Below are 15540 nucleotides of genomic sequence, written 5' to 3'. Positions count from 1 at the left end.
AAATTTCAATGATAAAAAATAAGCTTTAATGGAAATAATATTTCTGTGAACCAGATTCGACAGAAATCAGAAATATTTAGGTGTAATATCTAAAAGTTTTTTTTTTTGTGGAAAGTATACTACATAGCACATTTTATCTATTTCTTCTTTTAATTTCAATTTTTTCTGAACGTTTCAAATCATATTTTTCGTATATGAATTTATCTCTGTAATAGAAAAATAAAGCGTATCCACAAACTATATCTATAGCAAATAAAATAAACACTTTGCGATTGAAAACCAAACGAAAATTTGATAAAATCAAGTTGTAAAAACCATAAAGAATACTGTTGGATAGTCCACTCATAATATTATATTTGGATATGGAAAGTATTATTGCAAGAATGGTTCGGAGAAAGATGGTTGCAAAGTATGAGAATATTTTTTTTTTTTTATTTAAATGTATTGAGTGTCCTTTCTTCTCACTGCTAGTTCCACAGAAATATAACCTTATCATACATATCGTATGAATCATCGTATTTATGACGTTTTAGTTTATCAAAAATTCTTCCAATACCTTGCAGAATTGCAGCAGAATATTGTTTTCAAATCTGTCAATGCTGTTAAAATATAAAAATTAAATAAAAGATCTTTAAAATTATTATTAGGCAATTGAAAGAAGCCATTGTGTAACAATAAATCTTGTAACCATTTTTAAACGCATTTTTTATGTGTTTAAGCTACATCATATAAGTGTGTGACATCCGGTAGCTACTGTATTACGCGCCCAGTATGCAAATTAGATAAAATAAGCGAACAAAACTATGAATGTGTAGGTATTATATGTTAGAATGAAATGCCTACACCACAACATAGTCTCGTAAACATATAATGTCTATTTTGTATATGTATATAAAACATACATATATATATATATATATATATATATATATATATATATATATATATATATATATATATATATATATATATATATATATATATATATATATATATATATATATATATATATATATATGCTACGATACGTTACTATTCTGCTACGCTTTATGCTACGTTTTGCTCCAACTAGCATCATCACACATCTAACTCATTTGTTCATATGGTACGTTGGTTTGATTTGGCTTAATATACACATATACATAAACATTTATATACAGGATGATTTGTTCCATCAAAAATAACGGTGCTTGTATTTGGACCGGGTGCCAATCAACACCTGCAAAAATTGAAAGACAAATTAAAATGTTAATGCATTTTATGGAGGTAAATAATAAAATATTTCAAAAAATGCTAAAGATAAATCAAATTGCTAAAGAATGTTATTGAAAAAAAACTCATGGGAAAGGTCATGAAAGATAATATGAATACATCAAAATAACAGTGCTATTTACATTTTGTTATCCTCTGGATTAAAAGGCAACTGTGCTGTTGGGACCAAAATCAAAATATGTTGGATAACAAACGACAATTTCTGCAAAGAAAATGTGATCAAAAGACATAAACGATAGAGCATTTGCTGTGTTAATGGAATTAACGGAAAAATCGGCCTCCTAAAAACAGGATTCATGGTCTTTTAATCAATTGGAAAAAGAGGCGGAGATAGACACCGAGAAAAAAGGATTCTTTGCTAAAAGCGGGAAAATTAGAAAGGTAATCCTTAAAAAAATTTGGAACGTAACGAGCTCTTGACGAAATTTCGGTGAAATGGGTTCTTTATGATACCCACTTGACTTGAAACAGTAATTTGCCTGATAATGCAGGTGGAACTGAAGAATTTCATAAAAAATTATTCGTTACAATTTCTTAGGAAAAGTATGGTTGTAACTTGCTTGTGACAGAAAGGACGAAAATCTAAGGAAGAGGCGTTTGCCCGGAATTGATCGCATTCATAGTTAAGATAATACTTTTGGTTCACACTTTTTTGCATGAGCGAAACTATTAGTTTTTGATTAATTCAGATGTGTTTAGAAACTATTTTGTCCATTAGGGTTTGTCTTGAACTTTTCCATTATCACGATAATTTTCTTAAAATCATTTTTATTTTTATGAGTGTTTCCCGTCAATAGCAGTTACATGGATGACACTCTGTTCATGTATTGGGAAATTTTCATGGTGCCTCCAAGCTAATATAATCACATCATCTATATGGTATCCTTCTTTACTTTAAAAGAGGTGACTATACTGCTGGAATTATGCTATGAAATGGACGATATGAACACAAACGACGCGGGTGGACGTCACACAGACACAACAACAACAACAATAATAACAGCAACAGCAGCACCAGCAGCAGCTTCATCATGGGCAGAGATACAATAGAATACATAGAAGAGAATCAACAACATAGTGGATAAACGAGACATATAAACGTGATTTTTTTTATCAGTGTTAAAAAGTACATACAGCAAATGATATGTACCTACTGATGATGGTGTGTGCGATACATCGTCATCATCATCAGAGAGAGGATTTACCAACGTGTGGTATTGGTACGAGACGAACACTTCGAATAAACAACTCTAACATAACCATAATTCGAAAAGTGTGAATATCATCCTCATTGCAGTTATTTTTTAGCATTGGATTGCATTGTTTTTAATAGTTGTTGCCAAAACGCTGGTTAAGTTTCGAATGGATATATAATCCACAGGAGCTATTCATGCTCCAAAAATACTTCCTATCAAACTTCCAGATCGAACAAATTTAATGACATTCCAAGGTCATTATCAACATTTTAAGATATTACCAGTTACTATTTATGTTTTTGTTACGGAACACGAGAGTAAAGAATGATCGTAAAAGTTGATTGTTTAAAACAGTTAAGATAATTAATCTGTTTATTCTTGCGACTTTCAGAATAAGGAAGTAAGTTCCAGAGAGTATTGAAGTTGATAATTGTAGGTTTTTACAATATGGTAAATAAGTAAAAACAACCTATGTAAATCTACTAAATTTAGTAATTTTCGCACAAAAAAACCCAGAATATAATCCTAATGTAATACAATTGGGTATGCACAAATTGAACAAAAAAATATTAAGAAAATAGCCCTATTTATTCCTAAAAACTTAACAACTCCAATTTTATATTCGGCTCGTGCACGCCAAATTTCCTTAAATTTTGTGCTTATTTTCGATGCATTCATCGGAGTACAGTAACAATGAGATTGATTTTTTATTCGAAAGAACATTACCGTTGATTTCGAATCATTTATTAAGCTGGTTACGTTCTGAGACTAAAAAATTCTGGGACTAAAGTACGTCGTATCATTTAAGTCAGTTTAAGCAGTTCAGGACAAGTGTACATATAAAATTCCGTAAAATGAACGATCTGAATTTAAAAAATGCATTTGATATTACTGGTCCATGCTCCGCATCAACAGAGATATAAATCTATGGTGGTACTAATAGAAAAAAAATCCTAAAAAAATATGGAGGTTTATTGGTGTAGTGTTTTACACGGGTGGTAATGGACACAACGGATTTTCCTACATATTTAGTATCTAGTGTATTTTTACATGTTAAACTGTTAGTACTCATGGTCGATGTATGTACACACACTAATTTATACTTAACAGATAACCCGTTCAAAATTCTTGAAATTTCATCGACCCATGTTATGACTATTCTCTATGATACGAGTAGCATGGCAAATTCTTTCTATGGTGCGAAAAGACATGTGACCGCATTTTAGAAATAAAATGGACAATTTATGATATTCTTCAAAGTCAAGCCTGCCAAGTTTTACCGTCAGCTCGAGTTATTTAAATTTGACGTGAGTTCGAGCTAGTACTGATACATACAATATACAAAAAGAGTAGTCAGTAAACACACTTAGTATTAGCCCCTATCTAATTTCTGAAAATTGCGGCTTTTATAGTTATGCCATCTTTTTCAAGACCAAATCCAAAATTCAAAATCGTTCCAAGATATTCTTAATCAAATTTTGAATATGTGAATTATAAAATAACTGTCAAAGCTACTACTTGCGGACATCAAATGAAGTACAAAATATGTGTTTAGTGACTGCTTTGTTTGTATGTACTAATGCAAGAAGTTCAGCTCACGATCAATTTATTTGGATTACCAGTATTTGAATTATTAAGTAATTATACCACGTATATATGAAACATATCAAGGTATACTAAGTTTAGTCCCAAGTTTCTAACGCTTAAAAATATTGATGTTACGGACAAAATTTTGGTATGTGTTCATAAAATCACTTAATTAGTACATTTTCGACTGTCTGTCTGTGAACACGATAATTCGAAAATTAAACAATATATCAAGCTGTTTTTACAGCGTGATCAGGAAGAAAAAAGTGAGGTCATGTTCGTAAATGAGCAACGTACGTCAATTGGGTCTTAGGTCCGTAGGACCTCTCTTATAAGAGATAGAACAAAAGTTTAAAGGTCAAAAATTTTCCTTATAAAAACAATCTTTGTTAGAAACACTTTTTCGTAATCATCACTGTTTTCTCGTGAGGGCTCAAAATATATAATATGTATTATATGGGATTATCAGTTATGTGTATGTGACATGTATGTATGTGTGGCTATGTTTCTTTACTTACAAGATAAAAAACAAACGATTCCGTAATCAACACTGTCTACACATGGTATTTCAACAGTTAACTCAATCACTTGTTTTTTTTCTATTGGAGATATGAATAGACATCGGACTTGATCATAGAGTCTTGAAGAATATTGTATATATAGATCTTGTATTTGATTTTTTCCCACTTTTAGTGTAGTATTCCTATACCACACAAACAGTTGTACATCTACACCCCTCGAACAGAAGCGGTGGTTTAACACCCCCAACAACAACAACAACGTTTCGTATATGTAATTAGTTGGCGTTAAGGAAATAACTTTAAGTACGATTAATTTATTTATATATATTTTTTTTTTGTAAATGAGTTTGTGTCTCAGATTAGAAAAATTAGGTTGAATTTGTGTGTTGTACTACTTTTGTACAAAATTTTTATTCTTATCAGTTTTAAATTGCATGCGGTGATGTTTTATTTTTATTTTTTGTTATTCATTTGTTTAATTCCTAGGGTTTTATCTTTACAAATGTGCAAGTAGTGATATGAAATTTTTGCATTAAGAAAAATTTATATTACGTTTGTTTACAGTAAAATAATGTTAAGTTGTTATTCATGTTCTCCACAATTACAGAGTAACTACAAATATATTACGATATATTTTTCATTATTTTTATTAAATTACATGTATCCCTTTATTGTTAGTAATTGGTTCCTACGAAGTTGAACTTTTACTTGGATAACGGCCTATTGCTGACTTACTTTGAATTTGAGAAATTTGATAAAGAATTGCTAAAGGCTCATGAAGCGTTCGAGCATTGAGACAATTTTTTAATTCCAAGATCATATCAACGAACACAAAGATTAGAGTATAGAAAACAATAATACGCCCAACGGTAATGTATGGTAGCGAGTTATGGAAGCTGAACCAAAAAAAAAACAGACACTGAACATATAGGAGATAAAGGTGTTAAGATCAATATTTGGTGGTCGACAAGTAGGAGAAATTTGGGGAAAAAAATGAAACCAAAAACTACACGAACTATATAAAGAGCCCTGCATAACATATGAGCTAACATCACACAGATTGAGATGGTTGGGTCATGTACTTCAATTCTCCTAAGAAAGAGCGGAGGGACAAGTGTTGATCAGAGGAAATACTGGAAAAAGAAAGAGAAGTTGGCCCAAAACCAGCTGAATAAGGCCTTCTTGGCCTGTAATGCTGATTTATATCTGACAACACTAACCACCTTCGTAAATATAAAAATAACCTTTTAGAAATTACATAAGAGTTCGAAAATTATCACATCCTTAACCATTCTGACTTCTTTTCAAATCATACTTCTTTTTGAGAATTGGACCGGTCGCTATTTGATAAATACAGTATCAGCACATTTTATATTTATTGAAATGTGGTCGTAGAACCAGCGGTTGGTTTCCTTTGCTTCTATATTTTACCAGCCCGCGTTATTTATCGTACCTACTCAAAAAATTATAGAAAGTTTTACTTCATCAGTGTTTAGGAAGAATGAATAACTTGAAAATAACTGAAGCGCTTGAAACTATTGAATCAAAAGAGATAAAGATTAAAAAGTATATTCGTATTGACAATTTACGATATCACCTGGTGCATGGTAGTGTAAAAGAAGAAGAGCTCAACTAGATGTTACAAAAGTTCGAAATCTAAAATTTCAATTATAAAAAACGACTGCGTACTTCATATAGACGTTATGCCGAAATTTGTCATAATGAATTCAAGAATCATTAAATTTTTTTACTATTACTGTTTTTTGTTCAATTTGGACAAAGTACTAAGAAACATTATTTTATTACTAAATTAATCAAGGTGGTATTAACCCATTTGTCTGCAGGATTTTATAACATGTTCGGTTGAGTATAGGAATACCCGCCCCCTTCAGAATTGTTAAATTTGAAACTTTTTACCTATTTTGTAAACAAGATCTTCGCTATCAAAGTTGGAACTTTTTGATTGCTTTAAGTGTACAGGTTGACTAAAAGTGACAATAAGAACATACTTGATACATTCATTTGTTGCACATTCTTTTTAACCAAGAAAACGGTTCTTACTCGATTTGCTGAAAAGTTAAACAAAAACCAAAAAAAAAAAACAATTCATATTTAGCTGTGTGTAATACAATGTCTCAGTGTTAAGCAGAGTATCTGCTGTTGATGTCATGCAGTTTTCCAATATGTTTTTAATATGAAAGTAGATGCTATACATTATTTTAAATTTCGAATTGCTTCGATAATCCATTTTTTGTGTGGTTTATTTAATCAAAGTTTTTAGTTATCATATGAATGAATTTGGACAATCGTAGATAGATGAAAATATCCATACATAAATGTACCGTGCATAACATATACATACACATAACTCTGGCTATCAAGTAAATAATTGATACTGAGGAGTGAATTATCTGTAACATAGAAGTTGCTCTGGTTGACTATATCTATATACAGGGAGAAGAATAAATGATGCAAAAAAATAGCTAGCCAAATATAGATAAACAAGGGTCTCATTTCTGGCTTCTAACACAACGAAACGCTAAAGGTAATTTCCATAAACTAAGTGTTTTACCTTAACTAACCTTACTTTCTTCCAAGTGTTACTTGGCTAATAATCTCCTGTGATCCTAAATCTAACTTCGCCACAGTATATAGAAATATTGAGCCTCAAACTGTATCTATCAGTTTTGATAAGCAGCATTAGGGCGTGAGACACTTTCCATCATATTTCCTGATTTTAAATTACTTCTTCTTTGTTCGTACCCGAAAAGTAAATATGCTGACACGCATATTAGCGATATTCTTTTTACGAACACCGTGTATTTATTAGCCTATACACATACACAGAATGTACCCATATACACTTTTGTAAATATCGTTTGTTGTTTTCGACAATCATTTCGACGTCGAATAATTTTACTCTTGCCTGACCATGTTGTTACTGTATTATACATCTATTTTATATAATGGATATGTTCATAATACCTACCAACTATGTATTCTTCTACTGACCTATATTGTTTACCAGAGTCGAACAAAATTCTAGATAAATTTGGTCTTCAGGCAACTTTTTGGATAGACAAAATACTTTCATACAGAAAGAACTCTCATTTATCTCACTAATAACTTATGTAGTCGTTAATCAATCACGTCCCTTTTTACCCGACTGAGCAACGCAAAGGAGTGGTAATGTGTTTATCAGCTATTCATGTATGTTCCTATATGGCTCACTAGAGATCAAACGCATGGGCCGATTTTGATGATTCAGACCACAATCGATTTGTCTTAACCTTGGAAGTGCTACTGAAGATATGGCAATAATGAAAATGTTTCTAATTATTAAAGAAAATATTTCTTTCCAAAATGCATTTTGCACAATCAGCGAAGCCAAAAATACGCAGTCAATTAAATAAGAGTGTGCGGTACATACAAGATTACGTATGAGTTGTCAAATTTGTATTTATAAAGGCCTTTATAGCCTGTACTCGTTTCGTGCCACTTGTTCTTACATGAAAATGTTTGACCATCAAAAGAAATGTGTTAAATTTTAAGATGTTATTAAAGTAATAATCCTATAGATATATTAACGAGTTTTTTGAGATGTACCACTAAGTTGCTCGTAAAAAAAGCTACGAAGAAATATGAACTCGTTCTTGTGAAAATTGCACGGTTGGTATAAAATATAACTCAAAAACTTCACCAATTGATATTCTTCAGTAAATCAATCAGCTTACAGGGATTTTTTCTCAATTTGATGTCTTTGACATGGGATAATATATTTTGTTTTGGATTATTTTGTTACCTACGATGATGCAACATCCCCGTTATTGTAATAAAGTTTTTAGATGTGTGTTTATTTGGTATACACAATTGGTACATTATTTTGAATATATCTAGTATACCTACATACGGAATATATATGATACATACTCACTTGCATCAATTAATGTTGTAATTTTGCCCCAACGCCATATAATCTAGTCCAATGTTATTACCAACGGTTTGTCGACATCGAATCCTTTCTGGTATGTTTAAACAACAAATAATAACGCGCATTGCAGTGCATGTGTATGTGGATTTTAAATTATCTATTGTCGAGTTTTTTTTTTTGTTTTTTTTTGTAATTTCAATGTATTATTTTGTAATGATAATTTATATTTGATTAGAATTTTTTTGCAAATGCCTCTAGTCAGAACAAGTCAGCACAAAACTAGTTCAAGTACTAGTTTTTTAATTACCTTTCTCAAAAAAATCTTGGAAGCTAATAGCTTATACGTATGCCGAATTTGCGTATTTCTCCCTTCGATTTGAGCTAAGAAGTATTGGCTGAATATTTGTCAGTGACAGCTGTCTAAAGAAGATGCTTAAGTTTTTGTTTTGAGATACGTCGTTGAATTTGAGATATTATAATGTAGGAAATTATTATGTCATTTTTAATTAAAATATTTCGGATTTCGGAATTTGTATAAATAACATTATCACACTAAATAGTTGAACAGTAAAATGCAGTTATTATTTTTTTTTTTATAAACCTAATTTATGGGTTTCTAAACTAATAGTTATGGAAAAAAAATCATAACTTAATATCATGCAAGTATAAAAGGGTAAAGCCAAATTTTGTTTATTAAAAACAAATAGCACATTGGTGGTGTTCAGTGGTCAGAAACATAAACAATCAAAATTTTTATTATTAATATCGTCTATGGTCTATAATCCCTAAATGTCAAAATTGGTCATAAATAGGAAAAAATTAACAAAAAATTGCACATACTTTTATAAAAGAAGGGGGCGTTTTGGCCAAAAATTAATATAAAGAGTTAAGTAGATTCGATGGTCCAAATCGTTATGTTTCGAGCAACATTTCATGCAACACGTTTTAGTTTGTTATGTATACTATTTATTAATATACTTATACCTATCATTAATCAGCGATTCCTGGAACATTGTACTAAAAAGTTTACACTTTTGATATTTTAACTTCAAAATAATTCGAATTTTGCTTTATAATTTTTTGAGTTTATTCTGAACAAATTCAATAACGCAAAAAATAAAAAGAAATTTAGTTTTATTTAAGGTTAGCATATACAGAAAAATTCTTCATGCAAAAAATGTTCGCGTCAAAGGGAGGTATGTTTTAGGCACCTTGTTTTAGATCTTGACTTTTACGATCGGTTAAATGGTCAAATCGTTTTCGTGGTCGATAGTAGAGAATAAAACTTATTTAAGACATTTTTACGAACTACGAATGGTTTCGAGAAAAATTGAATATAAGAAAGTCTTCTAAAATTAAAAGACCCTTTGTTTTTAGACTTTGAACTTCAATATAAGATAGAAAAGATAATTCAATAAATTTTGATAAGATAATAATCACTGTGTTAAGCTATATTACCGAATATGTAGGTATATTATAATCCTTCTCTATTTTTCTTCAATTTTATTACATTTAAAAAAATATTCAATGAAATTTTGAATTATTCAATAAAATTACATACAAACACACCATTAAACCAATAACTTTTCTTGACAATAAAATATGTTTTGGTATTTGAAAAAGATAAAATAAAATATGTTTTAATTATTTACATTTTTTATTTTTATTTATTTATTTTAATTTAAGCCTACAAAATCGTTTTTCTAATACATCATTAAATTGTCTCATCTGTGTACCTATCTTTGATATTATTAGTTTTGATAATACTATGTTTATATGTAACTAATAAAAAACGATTTTAATTTTTATATAAATAACCAAAATATTTCATTCGTTCCTGATTGACAGTAGTAATAATTATCAATATTACATTTAATACGTTAAGGGTGGTTTGCTCCATATCTCGTGTACCCTCTTCCGTCAAAGGCTTTCCTAATATTTTGACGCATTTATTCCGAAATCTCTATCCTATCTCTTCTCTATTTCTCTTTTTTCTCTCCATCTCTTTCTCTATCTCTATATATTATAAATGCAAAAGTAAGCATGTTTGCTTGTTTGTTTGTTTATTACGCTTTTCCGCTAAAACTAGTGAATGGTTTTTAATGTAACTGTACAGCAATATAGTTCATACTTCAGAAAAACACATGAGCTATAACTTATAAAGATATATTTTTAAAAAAATAAAAAAAGTTAAAAAAAAAATAGTTAATCTGACATTTGATATTTTAAATTTTTACAGGAATCTGTAATTTATGGTTTAAAATGATGATTATAGATAGAGCAGATCAATAATTATCATTTAAAACTATAAATTCTATCTTTTTTTACTCAATAAAAAAAAATTAAAAAAAATTTAACGATAATTTATTCTGTAAAAATTAAAAATAGGAAATGTCAAACCATTCATGGCCAACTTTTCTGATATATTCAATGAATTATGACTATTTTTAATTTAACAAAATTGAAAACTGTGCATATCGAGAGAGGTGGAGGCTATAAAGCGGTGTTTTTTAGTTAAACCCAGTGAAACGGGCGGGTATCAAGCTACTATATAAATAAATGAAAAATAAATGTTTATAAATAAATGAAACATTTCCGGTTTTGGTACCATAATTTCATATAAAAAATATGGACAAATACATTAATTACGATCCAAATATATAATGAAATTTCAAAAATATCTATTCCAAAGTTAGAAAAGAATCGAAGGAGAAGGTCATGGAGCGTTATTCACCGCCCCACTATGAAAGACTGAAACTTTTGAAAACACTTTATCAATTACTTCAGGTATACATGCCAATTTTTGTTATATTCTATTTTTTATATAAGATTTAATTTAATACGATTTACGCGTGAGAACATTATATTTTTGTCAGTTAAAATATTCTAAATATAATAATTACACAAAAGTTGTGTCATTTCTACTGTAATATTGCCTGTATTTTTTGTTAAATGGAAAATATTTTATTTAGTGTAAGGTTTTAAAGTTCTTCTTCTGTTATGGAACCAAAGACTATTCAATAGTTTGTATAAATACATGGAAGCAAAAATGTCGAAGCAAAAAAGTATCATATAAACAAAGTTTTGAAATACAAAGTGCCTACACACAAAGTTGAATCGTTAAATATATAAATAATGGTATAAATTTTATTTAAAAAAAAAAAAAAAAAAAAAAAAGGTTCAAAATAACTACAAATAAATTTATTTAAAAAAATAATAAAAAAACTAGAATTGTTATCAAAATTAAAGAACTCAAGAAGAACGTTGTGTGTAAAAATGAAACAGAATAAACGAAACAAACATATTTACTTGATGGTGGTCGTCGAAAGTCTCTCCTTCAGAGATATAATATAGGCTACTTGTGTTACACGCACCTCACATGTAGAAAAGCCGTTCTGTGCTCTTCTGTTATGCCGTTTTATTTTTATTTCAAGTTGGAATATTTCATTCATTAATTTCTTTTATTTTTTTTATGTATAAAACATGCATTTTGTATCTAAAATGTGTTAAAAAATTATCTAGAAATACTTAATTAACAAAAGTCATTGATTGTGTCGCTTTTATAATCTAAAAAAGCACTCCAGTATACAATGTTTCGTAATTTATGACCTCTATGTATACATAACTTTGTGGTATATTACAATTAGTATATTAATTTAGATCATCTTCTCAAATTACAACGAAGGTTATAATAATTCCAAAAACCTAATACCTTATATTCCTTATATTTCAGTAAAGGAAACATGTAAGACGAATTGCAACCCAAAAAATGAAAGAGAAATTATAAAATATGGAAATGCATATTCTCGGAACGGTGCTGCTCTATTAACAAAACATCGGAAGACCAAAAACACAACTATGTTAGCATTCAATATTACGAGAAAATTGTCGCCTTGAAGGAAAGGTCACGTGAACGGAGGTTACCACTTGCTATCTAGAGTGGTCATCGTTCGAAAAATGAAGAAGTTGAATTGAAATTTGAAAAAAGATGTAACTTATGATCATAAAAAAAGTAGTAAATTTTAGCCCGATACATAACTTTTTGAAAAAAAAAATTTGTTTCAAAAATTTCAACAGCTCGTAGAGTTCAGGCAAATCATCGGATTCTTTTTTTTTTTAAATGGCAGGTTTTTTATGTACTTTCGGATAGTGCGAACGATTTTCTTTCAATTACTGATTATGAGCCGAAAAATTGTAAAACGACAATAATAAAATCCAGATTTCCATTATTAAGAGGTACACAAATTGGATTTTCATTTGTAATGATGCAAATCTGATTTTCGAGTTTTTTTGCATTTTTGTAACCGATTTAGAAAAAAAAAAAACGTTCGGATTATCCCAAAATACATACAAAATCCTCCAATTTAAATAAAAAAAGTTGAAAAATTCATATTCATTTTAACAGGATTCTTGGGGTCTTTTATAATAAATAAGACAATATGCTGACCACTTTATTTGGATGATCAAACTGAATTCGTTTTCTTATCCATACACATATATTGAAGTTAAATGGGACCTTCAACATTTTTTGAATAAAATTGTTTAAATTCATTTTTAATTCTTGCCATTTGAAATTACTTGGCTGATGATTAGTGAATCTTATTTCGTTGTAGTGTGTTGTATGTAACCACGTAAAGGTAATATTTTTTATATGGTAGCTTGTTGGATTTAACAGCGCCAAAATTAAAAAGGCAGCCAGTTTGGATTTAAAAAACTGCGGGATACAAAATACTTTTATGGTATGTGTGTAATATGTGTACCAAATTATATTTGTACCGTGTTTTTTTGCGATTATTTATAATAATAAAATAAAATTGCATAAAAACAGAATCCAATATTAATTGAAACACTCAGATGACGTTCGTGCACTAGCATTTTAAGAAACATAAACCATTTTACACTATAAAATTTCTCAATAAATTGAAGTTACTTTATTATTTAATCTTTTTAGCCAAGCACGATGAGATATGTCACGGTTGATGTAGCTCAAAAGTTGTACTGGATCATCTTCTAAGAAACTTTTTAGATAACTACAGACAATGTGTTTAGTCATCTTAAATTTTGGACACAAACAAATTTCTAAATATTCTCCAAAAGGCAATAAAATTCTCTTAAAGCTGTAAATACTTCAAAGAGAAGGTTTAACAGTGGTTGAGCATTTTTTAACACAGGACAGCAAAATGCGCATTTATCCTCTGATTATTAAATTTTTGATCACCAGATATCACAGTCAGAAAAAAAATAGTTTAAAGCGAGTAAGCTGAGTCTCAATTAAGCCCATTTAAAAAATTGACCCTACCTGTTAGATTTATCAGTCTACTTTGTAAGGTTTTTCTATAGTTAAACGAAATAAAAAATTTTTGTAAAAGCTTGAGGAGGTTAATTTAAAATACCAAAAATGAATCGGAACGTCTCATCTACTCCACCTGCCTAATTACTTTTCAATTCAACCTTGATTTTAAGCGCCTCAAGCTTTTACAAATAGTCGGGTATGAGTGACTTATAGATAAAATTTTTTTCCACTTTGTAGTACAATAAAAGCTTGTCCCTTAAAAATTATTTTTTATTAAAATTTTAAATTTAAGACTAAAAAAATGTATTTACATAGAATATGGTGGAAGCGATGGGAAAATCAGGACGGCGCTACCTTACCATGCATTGCCATCCAAACTAAATGTGCATGCAAAATTTCAGCTTAATCGGTTGAAGATATATATTTCAAAATTGAGTTCAAAGAATCCACCGTATCATACATAATACATACATTGCAAATTAAATAAAAGCTTTTAAAAATACGCCTTTTGATTGTTAATCGAATATCTTTCTTGAAACATCAATAATTTTTTCAAAACCTCATACATATTTTAATATATATATACTCAAGTCAAATATTCTGGTTGGTCAATAAATTATAACAAAAAAGAAAATAATTTTCATAAATTATTATAATTATATCAGAATATTATATAAAACGGTTACTTGGATATGATTATTATTATTACGGCGAATAAAAAACAATTCTTTATTTTATATAATAATACTAACAATAATCGGAGTCTTTTGGATCGAATGTAAGAACAAAAATATATGATCTATTAAATTTACATACTCGTCCTCGTACGTCTTACTTGTTTTATCTTACTTTTAATATTGATAATTATATATAATAACGTTTTTAATTTTTGGTTAATTTCTAGTAAATATGACAATTTATTGTTTTTATTTATTTCGCCAATACTTGACAAACATCGCTTAAAAATGTGAACTAAAAACTAAAGTATTTTGTTAAATAACTTCGAGATGACAGTCTCGAGAAATGATCTCGAAACAATAGTAGCAAATAGGGTAGGGTGGACTGGAGCTAGTTGAGCTGGTTTTGACTTTTATGTTTACGAAGCTAACTGCTGAATTTTTTACGAAGCTTTAGGTAGGTGTTGTTTTCCCCACTTTACTGATAAAATCGCGAGTTTAATGATAATAATTCTTTATTCAGAAATAAACCACAAAAAGTGGTGTTGACAAGTCAAAAATAAAAAAACATGTATTGTACAATGTAAAAAAATTAAAATTTTAATGATAGACTAAATTTTTCACATCAGACTACATACGTTAATTTTCAATAGATATGAAGATAGAAGCGTTCTCAGTTAATTTTGAAATTTGCCGTACCTACTTTTGGATTGAATAATGTCTTTAGGTAGGTTATTAAAAATTCGATTTTTAAAAAGATTTTTTTCCGTGTATTATGTGTATGTCAAACCAGATTTTCTGAAAAATGCTTTGAGTATTTTCTCATGAACATAGAACATTCAAAGATATATATTTATATCGTAAACGCCGTTAGTATGTATGGGTCTTTGAATAAAGGTATTCATGAAGTTCTGGGGCCCACATTAATTATAGCTCTAACAGCGCGTTTTTGAATTAATAACAGGGACTTGACATGACATGACGATCCCCAAGTAATAATACCGTATCTGATATTGGATTCTATAAAAGCATGATATTTGTTAAGTAAAACCGATGTTGGAAC

This window comes from Chrysoperla carnea, chromosome 1 (genome assembly GCF_905475395.1).
Source record: "Chrysoperla carnea chromosome 1, inChrCarn1.1, whole genome shotgun sequence".
NCBI classification, from domain to species: domain Eukaryota; kingdom Metazoa; phylum Arthropoda; class Insecta; order Neuroptera; family Chrysopidae; genus Chrysoperla; species Chrysoperla carnea.
This window is presented reverse-complemented; position numbering follows the sequence as displayed.